At 42.0% G+C, this 13,532-nt stretch overlaps 1 pseudogene across 1 annotated transcript; it reads right to left on the reverse strand.

The window, feature by feature from the left end:
• Positions 1 to 1,939: 1,939 nt before the first annotated feature.
• LOC110523591 (ATP-dependent RNA helicase DDX54-like) lies at positions 1,940 to 11,598 on the reverse strand (annotated as a pseudogene). Its single transcript, XR_016496444.1, has 20 exons — positions 11,358 to 11,598; positions 10,716 to 10,845; positions 10,534 to 10,604; positions 10,262 to 10,452; positions 9,779 to 9,828; positions 9,650 to 9,691; positions 9,311 to 9,528; positions 9,144 to 9,205; positions 8,856 to 8,985; positions 8,539 to 8,751; positions 8,204 to 8,338; positions 7,857 to 7,986; positions 6,274 to 6,334; positions 5,552 to 5,677; positions 5,243 to 5,447; positions 4,949 to 5,091; positions 4,739 to 4,843; positions 4,574 to 4,669; positions 4,347 to 4,438; positions 1,940 to 4,034 (listed from the first exon to the last, which is right to left on the reverse strand). The product of XR_016496444.1 is annotated as an ATP-dependent RNA helicase DDX54-like (transcript).
• Between the last annotated feature and the right edge of the window lie 1,934 nt (positions 11,599 to 13,532).

A 13,532-nucleotide genomic window follows, 5' to 3' on the forward strand; every position in this document is an offset into this window, starting at 1 on the left:
TAAAAGATACATGTCCACAACCTCAAACAGTCACACTCCAAACTCCACTATGGCCAAGACCAAAGAGCTGTCAAAGGACACCAGAAACAAAATTGTAGACCCGCACCAGGCTGGGAGGACTGAATCTGCAATAGGTAAGCAGCTTGGTTTGAAGAAATCAACTGTGGGAGCAATTATTAGGAAATGGAAGACATACAAGACCACTGATAATCTCCCTCGATCTGGGGCTCCAGGCAAGAGGGGGGTCAAAATGATCACAAGAACGGGTCAAAATGATCACAAGAACGGTGAGCAAAAATCCCAGAACCACACGGGGGGACCTAGTGAATGACCTGCAGAGAGCTGGGACCAAAGTAACAAAGCCTACCATCAGTAACACACTACGCCGCCAGGGACTCAAATCCTCTAGTGCCAGACATGTCCCCCTGCTTAAGCCAGTACATGTCCAGGCCCGTCTGAAGTTTGCTAGAGAGCATTTGGATGATCCAGAAGAAGATTGAGAGAATGTCATATGGTCAGATGAAACCAAAATATAACTTTTTGGTAAAAACTCAACTCGTTGTGTTTGGAGGACAATGAATGCTGAGTTGCATCCAAAGAACACCATACCTACTGTGAAGCATGGGGGTGGAAACATCATGCTTTGGGGCTGTTTTTCTGCAAAGGGACCAGGACGACTGATCCGTGTAAAGGAAAGAATGAATGGGGCCATGTATCGTGAGATTTTGAGTGAAAACCTCCTTCCATCAGCAAGGGCATTGAAGATGAAACGTGGCTGGGTCTTTCAGCATGACAATGATCCCAAACACACCGCCCAGGCAACGAAGGAGTGACTTCGTAAGAAGCATTTCAAGGTCCTGGAGTGGCCTAGCCAGTCTCCAGATCTCAACCCCATAGAAAATATTTGGAGGGAGTTGAAAGTCCGTGCTGCCCAGCAACAGCCCCAAAATATCACTGCTCTAGAGGAGATGGAGGAATGGGACAAAATACCAGCAACAGTGTGTGAAAACCTTGTGAAGACTTACAGAAAACGTTTGACCTCTGTCATTGCCAACAAAGGGTCTATAACAAAGTATTGAGATAAACTTTTGTTATTGACCAAATAATTATTTTCCACCATAATTTGCAAATAAATTCATTTAAAATCCTACAATGTGATTTTCTGGATTTTTTCTTCTCATTTTGTCTGTCATAGTGGAAGTGTACCTATGATGAAAATTACAGGACTCTCATCTTTTTAAGTGGGAGAACTTGCACAATTGGTGGCTGACTAAATACTTTTTTTGCCCCACTGTATATGCAGGACCCAGCTGTAAAAGAGACCTTGGTCTCAGTCTGTGTTCCTTGTTGAAATAAAGGAATAATAATAATTTTAAAATTATTGGATTTGTCCCAAGAAAAACAATTGCTTTGCTACATTTGCCAGTATTACATTTGTGCCTTTTTGGAAACAGGATGCACATTTTGGAATATTTTTAATTTGCTACAGGCTTCCTCCTTTTCCCTGTTAACTTGGTTAGCAGTGTGGAGTAACTATGTTGTTGATCCAGCCTGTTTTCTTCGATTATAGCCATTAAACTCTGTAATTGTTTTAGTCACCATTGGTCTCACGGTGAAATCCCTGAGCAACCGGTTGGTTACCTTATACTCTCCGGCAACTGAGTTAGGAAGGACGACTTGTATATTTGTACTGACTGGTGTATTCAGTGTAATTAATAACTTCACCATGCTCAAAGGGATATTCATTGTCTGCTTTTCTTATTTTTACCCATCTACCACTAAGTGTCCTTCTTTGCAAGGCATTGGAAAACCTACCTGGTATTTGTGGTTGAATCATTACAATTAAACTTACAGATAATTGTATGTGTGGGGTACAGATATGAGGTAGTCATTCAAAAATCACGTTAAACACCATTATTGCACACCGAGTTAGTCCATGCAACTTATTAAGCACAATTTTACTCCTGAATGTATTTAGGCTTGTCCTAACAAAGGGGTTGAATACTTATTGACCCAATACATTTCAGCTTTTCATTTGTAATTCATTTGTACAAATGTAAAAAAAAAAAAAACATTATTCCACTTTGACATTATGGGGTATTGTGTGTAGGCTAGTGACTTTTTTGGTAATTGAATACATTTTAAATTCAGGCTGTAACACAACAAAAAGGTGGATAAAGTCACGGGGCGAGAACATTTTCCAAAGGCACTGTACCTAGCAGCCGTCTTCATTTTCCTTGGAGAAAATTCACAAACAGAAATGGAAGCCACAAATCTTCATTCGGGCAGAGCTGGCCTACAGATAACTTTGACCATAGATAACGTGTGATAGCATGTACACATATCATCAAACAACTTGCATCTAACCACATCCAGATGGAGTGGGTTTCTCCAGTCACGTCAGCTCCCTTGCTCTGTAGTACAATGGCAGGACTTCAAAACACACTGCATCTCTGACCCTGTTGTTAGGTTTAGGGTAAGTTACATATATATTTTTCCTGTAAAGTTGAAAAAGGGACCACAGCAAATAGATTTGGTTAGTTTGTTCAACTTCACATATTCTGTACATAAACTATGCTGTATGTAAAGTTCAGTGTTGGCTACAGTCAACAAAAACAATTGGATATGGATGATCTGCAAAAAACATTCTGACTGTATTTATCTAATGTATGTTTTAGTGTATTCATTTATGAAATGAATACTTTTGTAGTATATTAAAATGTAACAAAAAGAATAAAAAAAAACGTTTTGAAGAAAGAGTTTTGATCATGTCGATTACTTCTCCCTCGACTATAAAGCCCTTTCCCAAACATGTCCTGTTAAGTATTTAGAACACAGCTATCTTATAGCCGAGCGATGGGAGGCGGGACGTTGGCTTTGTGGCTCTTTGCTGACAGAAACGTTCCCCAATTCTCCTTATTCTAGTGAACCTCCATCTCCACCCCACTCTTGTCCCGGAGTCAATCTCTCAACACCCCTCTGGTTGCTCCGCTGTCAGCTGGGTCAAATGAATACAGATGTCTGAAATGAAAACATGTTGGTAGTGACCCAAGTTCCTCTGGCAGACCTCTCTCTAGGCTTTACTGACACCTTCTGGTAGACTGGCAGGTTATTCTTTGCACAAATGTGGTTGACCTCATCGAACTGTTCGACTGCCCAGAAAAAACAGAAATTAATTTCACACTGCACAATGGGCAGCTTTGTACAACCTCGTGTCACGAGTTTCTCTGCTCCTCCTAGGACTTTATAATAAAGAATGACAGTCACAGATAACACAATCACACTTTAGCTTTGAATTAATAATATACACAAACAAATATATTGACATGGCAATCCATCTGGATAGGTTGATGCAAATAGATCTGCAAAATACAAGTTTCAAATCGCTCTAGCCCCGTCATGCAGTCCACACCCAGGCTAGGGGCACACAAAATGTGGACACGGATCTTCCCATGACACCACACTGCAGTGCCATACACAAAGCTCTGCAAGCACCCCTTGGGCTGCATCTCAATAGTCTCAAATGGCTTTCTCGGCGTGTTTCTCTTCCTACATATGCACTGACCGACCAGTCCAGATGTAGGGGGGTCATGGAGAGAAAGGCAACTTTAAACTATTGACATCCACCTTCCATATCCCTCCAACTTGGGATCCAAAGCTTCTCCATCCATTGCCTCATCTTCTCGTCAATTCTTCCAACTCTCACTACCTCTTTTTCCACATCAATCATCTATTCATCACCCCCTCCCTCAGAGTCTCTTCATCTGGCCCTTCTTGTGGACATCAGGGCTGAAGCCAAACTTCTTCTGGTCATTGAGGCGCTGCTTGCCCATGCCCCGGAGCTTCTTCAAGCCTCCACTCTGCAGGAACCTCTGTTTCTCTGTCTTCCAGCGCTGCTTTAGGATCTGGTCACAGCTCTTCAGCTCTGAGCGCGGGCCCCGGTAGCCACCACCTCTGCTGGCCTGGGGGACCCAGGGGCTGGGAGTTGGGCCCCCGGGATGGGCAACCTCAGCCCTGGTCTGGCCTGCCTCGGCCTGGAAGAGAGGTGAGGGAGACAGGGTTAGAGAAGAGAAGGGAAGCATTTCAATTGTTTAGCATTATTTTATCATGATGTATTGAAAGAAACATGGCAATTTTGAAAGTACATCAAACTGGACATTGCTCTAGTTTTTTTCTAAGTGTTTTGGAATAGATCTTAGGTAGTAGTAGAGCCCAAAGACTGGAGCTTGGAGAATGTCCCAAAGGGATGCATCAATGTCTGCTTTACTTACAGACCCCACATCATACCCATCACAAACAACTGATCCAAACTCTAGCTAGAGCCTTCTGATGAAGTGCACTCCTACCTCCACACCTCCTTCCTCTGCCTCCAGCCTCTCCATCTGAATCTCCACCCCCTCAGTCATCCACCTTGTACTTCTTCTTCCACTCTTCATAGCTGAGAAACAGGGTCAAGGAGATGGAACATCCTTAGAATTACAAGTGAGGACTTACCGGTAAGCTGAGGGTGTTGTCATTTCCTTTTTAATAGCTTTCATCAGTAAAGACCAGTTTGTGATGACAAAAAGGATACAAGTTCTTCTTGATCATCTGTCCCGTCTCTGTTCTCATCTTCTTCTGGTCTGCCTCCTTTCCTGTTTCTTTGACAAAGCGCTTTCTCTAGCGATCTCTGCAGAGAGATGATTTATATGTCAAGTGAGGTTGCATGGTGTGTGTGTCTCATGGTGTTCCTTCTTACCACTTCATCGTGTGTTTGTGCTGGTTGAGTCTGTCTCCTATCAGGTCCAGTACAGCAGTAGAAGCCTGCTGCTCAAACGTTATGCCTTCGGTTCCCAGGCTCAGTCTGCAAACAAACACCAAGTTATATCACCATTATCCCACATTCACAGAATGACTATTTAGGTATTTTGTAAAGCAGAATGGACTGTGTAGTCAGCCTTCCTCATACCCTCTCTCAGAGTTGAAGTCTTTGGGTCTGTAGGGGATGTAGTTCTCACCGTGGCCAGTCTGTTTGGCCTTCTTACTGTCTGGCCTCTCCGCCTCGCCCTGGGGCTTCCTCCTCTTCCCCCCCACTACCTCAGAGAACACCCCCTGGTGGAGAAATGACAGAAGTACAGCATAATTGGTAATATGATACTACTTTGTCTGTGGTGGTGCTATTCACTATTATTGACTTGCAATGGAACACGTACATGCTAGGTTTTATACCATGTAGATGGATACTTAGAGTATTAGTGCTAACCTGAAGGTCCTCCTCTTCACTGTCCTCCTGGTCTGTCGTGTGGTGTGTGGAGGGCAGAGCAGTGACAGGAACATGATACCTGCCCTCTGCAGCCAGAACCACCACCTTCTGGGTGAAATTATCCACCAGCCGTGTCCCTAGAACGCTTGGCTCGCATCCCCACGCTGGCGTTGGTCTTGCTGTTCGAGATGATCTCAAAGATTGTCTGGAGAAAAGGTGCTGTGGTCGTTTAAACAGTATTACTACAGGTTAGTCATTCATTCATTCATAGAGAATGGCTTCCAATATACATTTCCGATGTAAACTCACAGCTTTAGCCTTGTAGTCCTTAATGCAGTCCACTATTTGAAGGCGCTACAGTTCCATTTTCTCTAAGCCTGACCCTGAAAATAGACCAAAGCAATGTGGGTTAATATCATAGCAAGAGTAAGGGAGCATATGTGTGTGATTTTCATGAGAACCCTAGATCTGATGAGGATCCACTGAGACAGTAACTTCATTGATTTAAAATCCCACATTAAAGTGCACTGGTAAAGTAGTTACTAGGTCAGTCATCTAAAGGCTTCCTCATGCGTCCTTACAGCTGGCGCCTAGCCCAACGGGTGTGCTTGAAAAACATCTTGCGATGCCGTAGCCAGTACATACAGTGCCTTGCGAAAGTATTCGGTCGGCCCCCTTGAACTTTGCGACCTTTTGCCACATTTCAGGCTTCAAACATAAAGATATAAAACTGTATTTTTTTGTGAAGAATCAACAACAAGTGGGACACAATCATGAAGTGGAACGACATTTATTGGATATTTCAAACTTTTTTAACAAATCAAAAACTGAAAAATTGGGCGTGCAAAATTATTCAGCCCCCTTAAGTTAATACTTTGTAGCGCCACCTTTTGCTGCGATTACAGCTGTAAGTCGCTTGGGGTATGTCTCTATCAGTTTTGCACATCGAGAGACTGAATTTTTTTTCCCATTCCTCCTTGCAAAACAGCTCGAGCTCAGTGAGGTTGGATGGAGAGCATTTGTGAACAGCAGTTTTCAGTTCTTTCCACAGATTCTCGATTGGAATCAGGTCTGGACTCTGACTTGGCCATTCTAACACCTGGATATGTTTATTTTTGAACCATTCCATTGTAGATTTTGCTTTATGTTTTGGATCATTGTCTTGTTGGAAGACAAATCTCCGTCCCAGTCTCAGGTCTTTTGCAGACTCCATCAGGTTTTCTTCCAGAATGGTCCTGTATTTGGCTCCATCCATCTTCCCATCAATTTTAACCATCTTCCCTGTCCCTGCTGAAGAAAAGCAGGCACAAACCATGATGCTGCCACCACCATGTTTGACAGTGGGGATGGTGTGTTCAGCTGTGTTGCTTTTACGCCAAACATAACGTTTTGCATTGTTGCCAAAAAGTTCAATTTTGGTTTCATCTGACCAGAGCACCTTCTTCCACATGTTTGGTGTGTCTCCCAGGTGGCTTGTGTCAAACTTTAAACTACACTTTTTATGGTTATCTTTAAGAAATGGCTTTCTTCTTGCCACTCTTCCATAAAGGCCAGATTTGTGCAATATACGACTGATTGTTGTCCTATGGACAGAGTCTCCCACCTCAGCTGTAGATCTCTGCAGTTCATCCAGAGTGATCATGGGCCTCTTGGCTGCATCTCTGATCAGTCTTCTCCTTGTATGAGCTGAAAGTTTAGAGGGACGGCCAGGTCTTGGTAGATGTGCAGTGGTCTGATACTCCTTCCATGTCAATATTATCGCTTGCACAGTGCTCCTTGGGATGTTTAAAGCTTGGGAAATCTTTTTGTATCCAAATCCGGCTTTAAACTTCTTCACAACAGTATCTCGGACCTGCCTGGTGTGTTCCTTGTTCTTCATGATGCTCTCTGCGCTTTTAACGGACCTCTGAGACTATCACAGTGCAGGTGCATTTATACGGAGACTTGATTACACACAAGTGGATTGTATTTATCATCATTAGTCATTTAGGTCAACATTGGATCATTCAGAGATCCTCACTGAACTTCTGGAGAGAGTTTGCTGCACTGAAAGTAAAGGGTCTGAATAATTTTGCACACCCAATTTTTCAGTTTTTGATTTGTTAAAAAAGTTTGAAATATCCAATAAATGTCGTTCCACTTCATGATTGTGTCCCACTTGTTGTTGATTCTTCACAAAAAAAGACAGTTTTATATCTTTATGTTTGAAGCCTGAAATGTGGCAAAAGGTCGCAAAGTTCAAGGGGGCCAAATACTTTCGCAAGGCACTGTACTTCCTCAAACTAGATAAAATAACAAGAAATCAGTCATTAATTCTGACGTTTATTAATTCTGACATTTTTTGCCGAGATCTTAGTCGCGGAATTTTACATCTAAGATGTTTTAGTGAAGTATTTCTCAAGTGAAAAACTTTGCATGAAAACAAGTAGTCTATCATTGAATGACAACAAATACTTGTTTGAAGAATCCCTACTGTTGACCAATGACCAACGAAGGGGCGTAGACTTGGATACCGAAATTTGGCTTGCCTAAGAAAAGAAAAAAATTGTACTCGAACAGTCCGAAAACGTCACAAAATATGCACAAACTGTTCCGAAGTGTTTCTGATGCCTACTGCTTGTAGGCGTTGTCCTCTATGCGGCGCAGGTTCTGCAGTTCATGAGAGCTCTAATGGGCCGTGATCAGCTGGGACTCCTCATCATCCAGGATGCTCTGGGGAACACGACCAAACACACCGTCCGACTCTGGAGGGAGAGAAAAATAGAAATTAAGAGGAGATGGAGAAAGAGAGTGATAGAGTGAGTGAGAGGCATGAGGAAGGGACAGAGAGAAATATATGAAAGTAAGCAAGAGAATTGAGTATCCATGACAGAAAACAAGTGTGATAAAACAATTGCAGGGGTGAGCAATGGCTCCATTCCCCCACACTGTGTATGACATGTTTATGTCCAGTGCTGGTACCTTGCTGATGGTCAGGTGTATCCAGCTGAAGGGGTCTCCCTAGGAAGAGATGGAGGTCAAAGACAAAAGGTATCTCATCTGTACACACCAGGCTGTAGGCAGCGCCACCGCGGCCTCCTGCGCGTGCAACTCGACATGGGGTTGAAAAACCACAGATGAGACAATGGTGAGGAAGGTGAATTTCATTTAATTTCATTACACTATATATCATTGACTCAGATGGTTGTCATTGGCCTTTCTTTCCAACGTACATAAGTTACAATTCAAGATAACCTAAAACAGTATGTTGGCCATATTATAGTTCTAATGCTCCCCCTGTTGTTGGTGTTACCCACCAACTCTATGCAGGAAGAGCTTGGCTTTGGAGGGGAAGTTGTAGTTGATGACGTTGTCCAGCAGGGGGATGTCTATACCACGAGCAGCCACGTCTGTAACAACCAGCACCATGGCCTTGCGGGGGAAAAATTTACCAATGCTGATCTTCCTGGCAGTCTGGTCCAGGGCACTGTAGATGTAGGCACACTCCACGCCCTCAGAGGACAGCAGCTAACCATAGGGTAACACAGAGTTACATTCAAAACAAGGTACAAGGCTGAGGACAACCAAACCTTATTCAATGACTAGATTCTCCTTCTATTCACGAGGCTCTCACCTCTGAGGTACTCCACATGGTGTTTGGTGGCAACAAAGACTACTGTCTGCTCCTGGGGCGTCGCCACATTCCTCAGCAGGTGGAGAAGCAGAGCCGGCTTGTCATCCATCCTCAGGTGGAAGAACGACAGCTGGGAGAGGAGAAAATACAATGTTATGCTACAACTTTTATATTATGTCATTGACTCAAACACAGGTTTCACATTTCAACACATTAAGGGAATCCAACTGAGTGTAACCAAACTTCAAATTGTATGAATGTGGGTTTTAGCGAGTCTATTAGCTTAACCTTCAGCAGCTCACTCAGCTTGCTGTCCACTTCCAGACGAATCAGCACTGGCTCCGCCAACCCTGCACAAAACACAATCCTTTCAGAGCACTACACATCTTGCCTACACAACTCAATATCAAAAGACTTCACAAGAACGCATAGGTTGTGGGTGGGCTTTAGATTGCCATTGATGGGAAACTCCACCAGTAGTTTGGGCAGGGTGGCGGAGAACAGCAGTGTCTGTCTGTTGTCTGGAAGCCTCCGGATGATCTCCTGGAGCTGGTCAGCAAAGCCCATCTCAAACAGCCTGTCAGCCTCGTCAAACACAACGTACTCCACGCTCTGTAGCTTCAGGTTCATCTCCATGACAACATGCATCAGACGACCTGGGGTACCAATAATTCTGTAGGCAGAAGACATAACTCAAATCAACAGCACAGAACAAAAACTACAACCTTATTATAACTTCAAATTGCATTATAGCAAATTACAGCAGTACATTGTGAAAACCATAGTGTACATACATGTCTGGGGTCTCATGAAGTGCAGCAAACTGATCATCCATTCTGAAAAGAAACGAGATGTACAGTTGATGCTTGTAAGCACAAAAACAATTTTCAACACAACAAGACTGAAGATTTAATTAATAATACCTGTCTCCACCAAGGATCAAAGCAGTCTTAAGGCCAGTGAATTTCCCCAACTGAAACACAATAAAATTAATAGTTACTATTTTCTGGTACTGCCCAACGAACAAAACATACTGTCCCTAAAAAAATGACAAAGATTAACCCCATTTACATTTATTTTAAATACAATAGGGCTGTGACGTTACCAATATGGCAATATTTTTTTCAATGCAAAAATGAAAACATGAAGCAGACAACTCTTTGGGCCTTTAAAAACCCGCTGTATGTAAAATATTGTGCGCTATAGCTTGGAAAATGGATCATGCTTTTCCAACATTATGGCTGTTTTCCTAAAGAAGTGAAATCCGCTTTGTGGATTGTTTCCTTGTCACGATACTAATGACTATCGCAATACGGTTATCGTCTTGGCCCTAGTTTATGTACAAATATGTATATTATAGTGTAAAATGGTGGATGAAAAATAGACTATGAAAAGCCTATCCTGACCTCTTTGGTGAACTTCATGGTTTGCAGCACCAACTCTCTGGTGGGGGTCAGAATGAGAGCCCTGGCCCCTGTCTGGGCCTGGGGGGCCTTTGTACATTCTCAAACATGGGCACCAAGAACGCAGCTATTTTCCCACTGCCTGTCCTTGCCATGGCAACCATGTCCTTTCCATCTAGAATCACTGGGCTAGTCTGAAAGGAGGAGAGAGAGGTCTTGTAAATAATCTACCTGATATATCAGTGAAATGTAAAGATCCAAGGGCAATTGCATACCTTTCTCTGGATTGGAGTAGGGACTTTGTACCCCTTCTTCATGACCCCTTTAAAAACTGGGTAACTGAGACCTGCAATTACCAAAATATGGAGGTTAGGACATACACAGGACACATTGCTGTATAAAATCTGTAATTGTCTCAAAAAGATGGCCTACAGGTAAGCCTACCACAATTTCTTACCTATGGACCGGAAGCTCCCAGACTTATTTTTCTTCTTGTTCTGAGCTCTGACCAGCTCCCTGGTGTCAGGTTCCACATCAGACAGACACTCTGATGAAGCTCCAGGGAACCGAGGTAACTGTCTTCCAGGCTGAAAAACATATTACATAAAATAACATTGTCATTATGGAGATGGATAAGCTCATAATCATATCACACTCAAAACCAAATCTAGCATGACTTTAAAATTCTCATGTAATTGGCAATAAATCAATTCTAGACCTGACATTACAAAGACCCACAAAAGAGGCATATTTATTACGCTGATTCTGGGTCGTCACTAGTTTACACAACCACAAATGGCTAAACCCCACCTATTACCACAATCTCTCTTCATACAATCTGATTTTAAACATAACCCTAGAATTAACCCCAACCACAATGCTAACCTTATGCCTAAGCTTAAATACTGACCCCCCAAAAATATTTGTTTTCATTAGTTTTTACCAAAGACAATTTTGACTTTGTGGCAACTAGTGACAACCCCGATGGTCTCTGTTGCTAAACGTTTATTAACGGAGGTAAGCGGAACGTTTGTTTACCTAGCTACAATAACATAAACATGAAATGGTTCTATTTTAGCAGCAACTTCGAAGTCCCCACCATCCGACTCGTCATGCTCCCGGTGGCCAATGTGTATATTTTTCTTCATCAGCTTCTTCTTTCTTTGAGCCATTGCGATAAGTTCTGCACCGTTAACTTGTTTAACTTTGTTCAACGCTTTGATATTGTTAGAATATTTAAAAAAAAAACAAATGGTGCTTGCCAATAAATCAGCAACTCAGCACATGACAACAACACAGAAAGCAGGCATTTTGAAACAGGTGAGATTCTTCACGTCAGAATCCTGCGTCGGCGCATGACGTGACGTCATTGTGTTTTCTCTTGACGTTTCGTTCTTGGGGGGGGGGGGGTAAAAATGGTCCAATTTGGGGATAAAAATGGTCCAACTTGCAGTGGTGTAAATTACTTAAGTAAAAATACTTTCAAGTACTACTTAAGTAGTTTTTTTTGTGTCTGTACTTTACTTTACTATTTTTATTTTTGACAACTTACTTTTACTTCAGTACATTCCTAAAGAAAATTTTGTATTTTTTACCCCATACATTTTTCCTGACACCTAAAAGTACTTTCGAATTCTTGGCAGGGCAGGAAAATGGTCCAATTCACGCACTTATCAAGAGAACATCCATGGCTCTGATCTGGAGGACTCACTAAAAACAAATGCTTTGTTTGTAAATTATGTCTGAGTGTTGGAGTGTGCCTCTGGCTATCCGTACATTTAAAAAAAAAACAAGAAAATGGTGCCATCTGGTTTGCTTAATATAAGGAATTTTAAATGATTCATGCTTTTACTTTTGATACTTAAGTACATTTTATCAATTACATTTACTTTAGATACTTATTTATTTATTTATTTAACCTTTTTTTAACTAGGCAAGTTAGTTAAGAACAAATTCTTATTTACAATGACGGCCTGCCAAAAGGCAAAAGGCCTCCTGCAGGGACGGGGGCAGGGATAAATATATATGTATATATTTTTAAATATAGGACAAAACACACATCATAACAAGAGAGACAACACTACATAAAGAGAGACCTAAGACAACAACATAGCAAGGCAGCAACACATGACAACACAACATGGTAGCAACACAACATGACAACAACATGGTAGCAAGGACCCATATAATAGGCAGTGTCAGAGGAAATCCCCCAAAATTGTCAGACTCCAGACTGTTTTCTCTGCTACTGCACGGCAAGTGGTCCCGGAGCGCCAAGTATTTAACCAAAAGGATCCTTAACAGCTTCAAGCCAGCTTCAAGCCATAAGACTGCTGAACAATTAACCAAATGGCCACCAAATTATTTACATTGACAACCCCCCTCCATTTGTTTTTCACACTGCTGCTACTCACTGTTAATTATCTATGTATAGTCACTTCACCCCTACCTACGTACATGTTGAAATTACCTCGACTAACCTGTACCCCCGCACATTAACTCGGTATCGGTAGCCCCTGTATATAGCCTCGTTATTGTTATTTTATTGTGTTACTTTTTAATTTTTTACTTTAGTTTATTTGGTAAAAAACGTCTTAACTCTTTCTTGAACTGCACTGTTGGTTAAGGGCTTATAAGTACGCATTTCACGGTAAGGCCTACACATGTTGTATTTGGCACATGTGACAAATACGATTTTATTTTATTTGAAATAAGCATCAACAAGTGGGTCTTGTGATGGGTATACAGAGATGACCAGTTTACAGAGGAGTATAAAGTGCAGTGATGTGTCCTATAATGAGCATTGGTGTCAAATCTGATGTCCGAATGGTAAAGAACATCTAGCCGCTCGAGAGCACCCTTACCTGCCAATCTATAAATGTAGTCTCCGTAATCTGGCATGGGTAGGATGGTCATCTGAATCAGGGTTAGTTTGGCAGCTGAGGTGAAAGAGGAGTGATTTCGATAGAGGAAACCAAGTCTAGATTTAACTTTAGCCTGCAGCTTTGATATGTGCTGAGAGAAGGACAGTGTACCGTCTAGCCATACTCCCAAGTACTTGCATGAGGTGACTGCCTCAAGCTCTAAACCCTCAGAAGTAGTAATCACACCTGTGGGGAGAGGGGCATTATACTTAAATAAACTTACTTAAGTATATTTTAAACCAAATACTTTTAGACTTTTACTCAATTAGTATTTTACTGGGTGACTTTCACTTTAACTTGAGTCATTTTCTATTAAGGTATCTTGACTTTTACTCAAGTATGACAATTGG

This window comes from Oncorhynchus mykiss, chromosome 5 (genome assembly GCF_057628025.1).
Source record: "Oncorhynchus mykiss isolate SJ-2025 chromosome 5, ASM5762802v1, whole genome shotgun sequence".
NCBI classification, from domain to species: domain Eukaryota; kingdom Metazoa; phylum Chordata; class Actinopteri; order Salmoniformes; family Salmonidae; genus Oncorhynchus; species Oncorhynchus mykiss.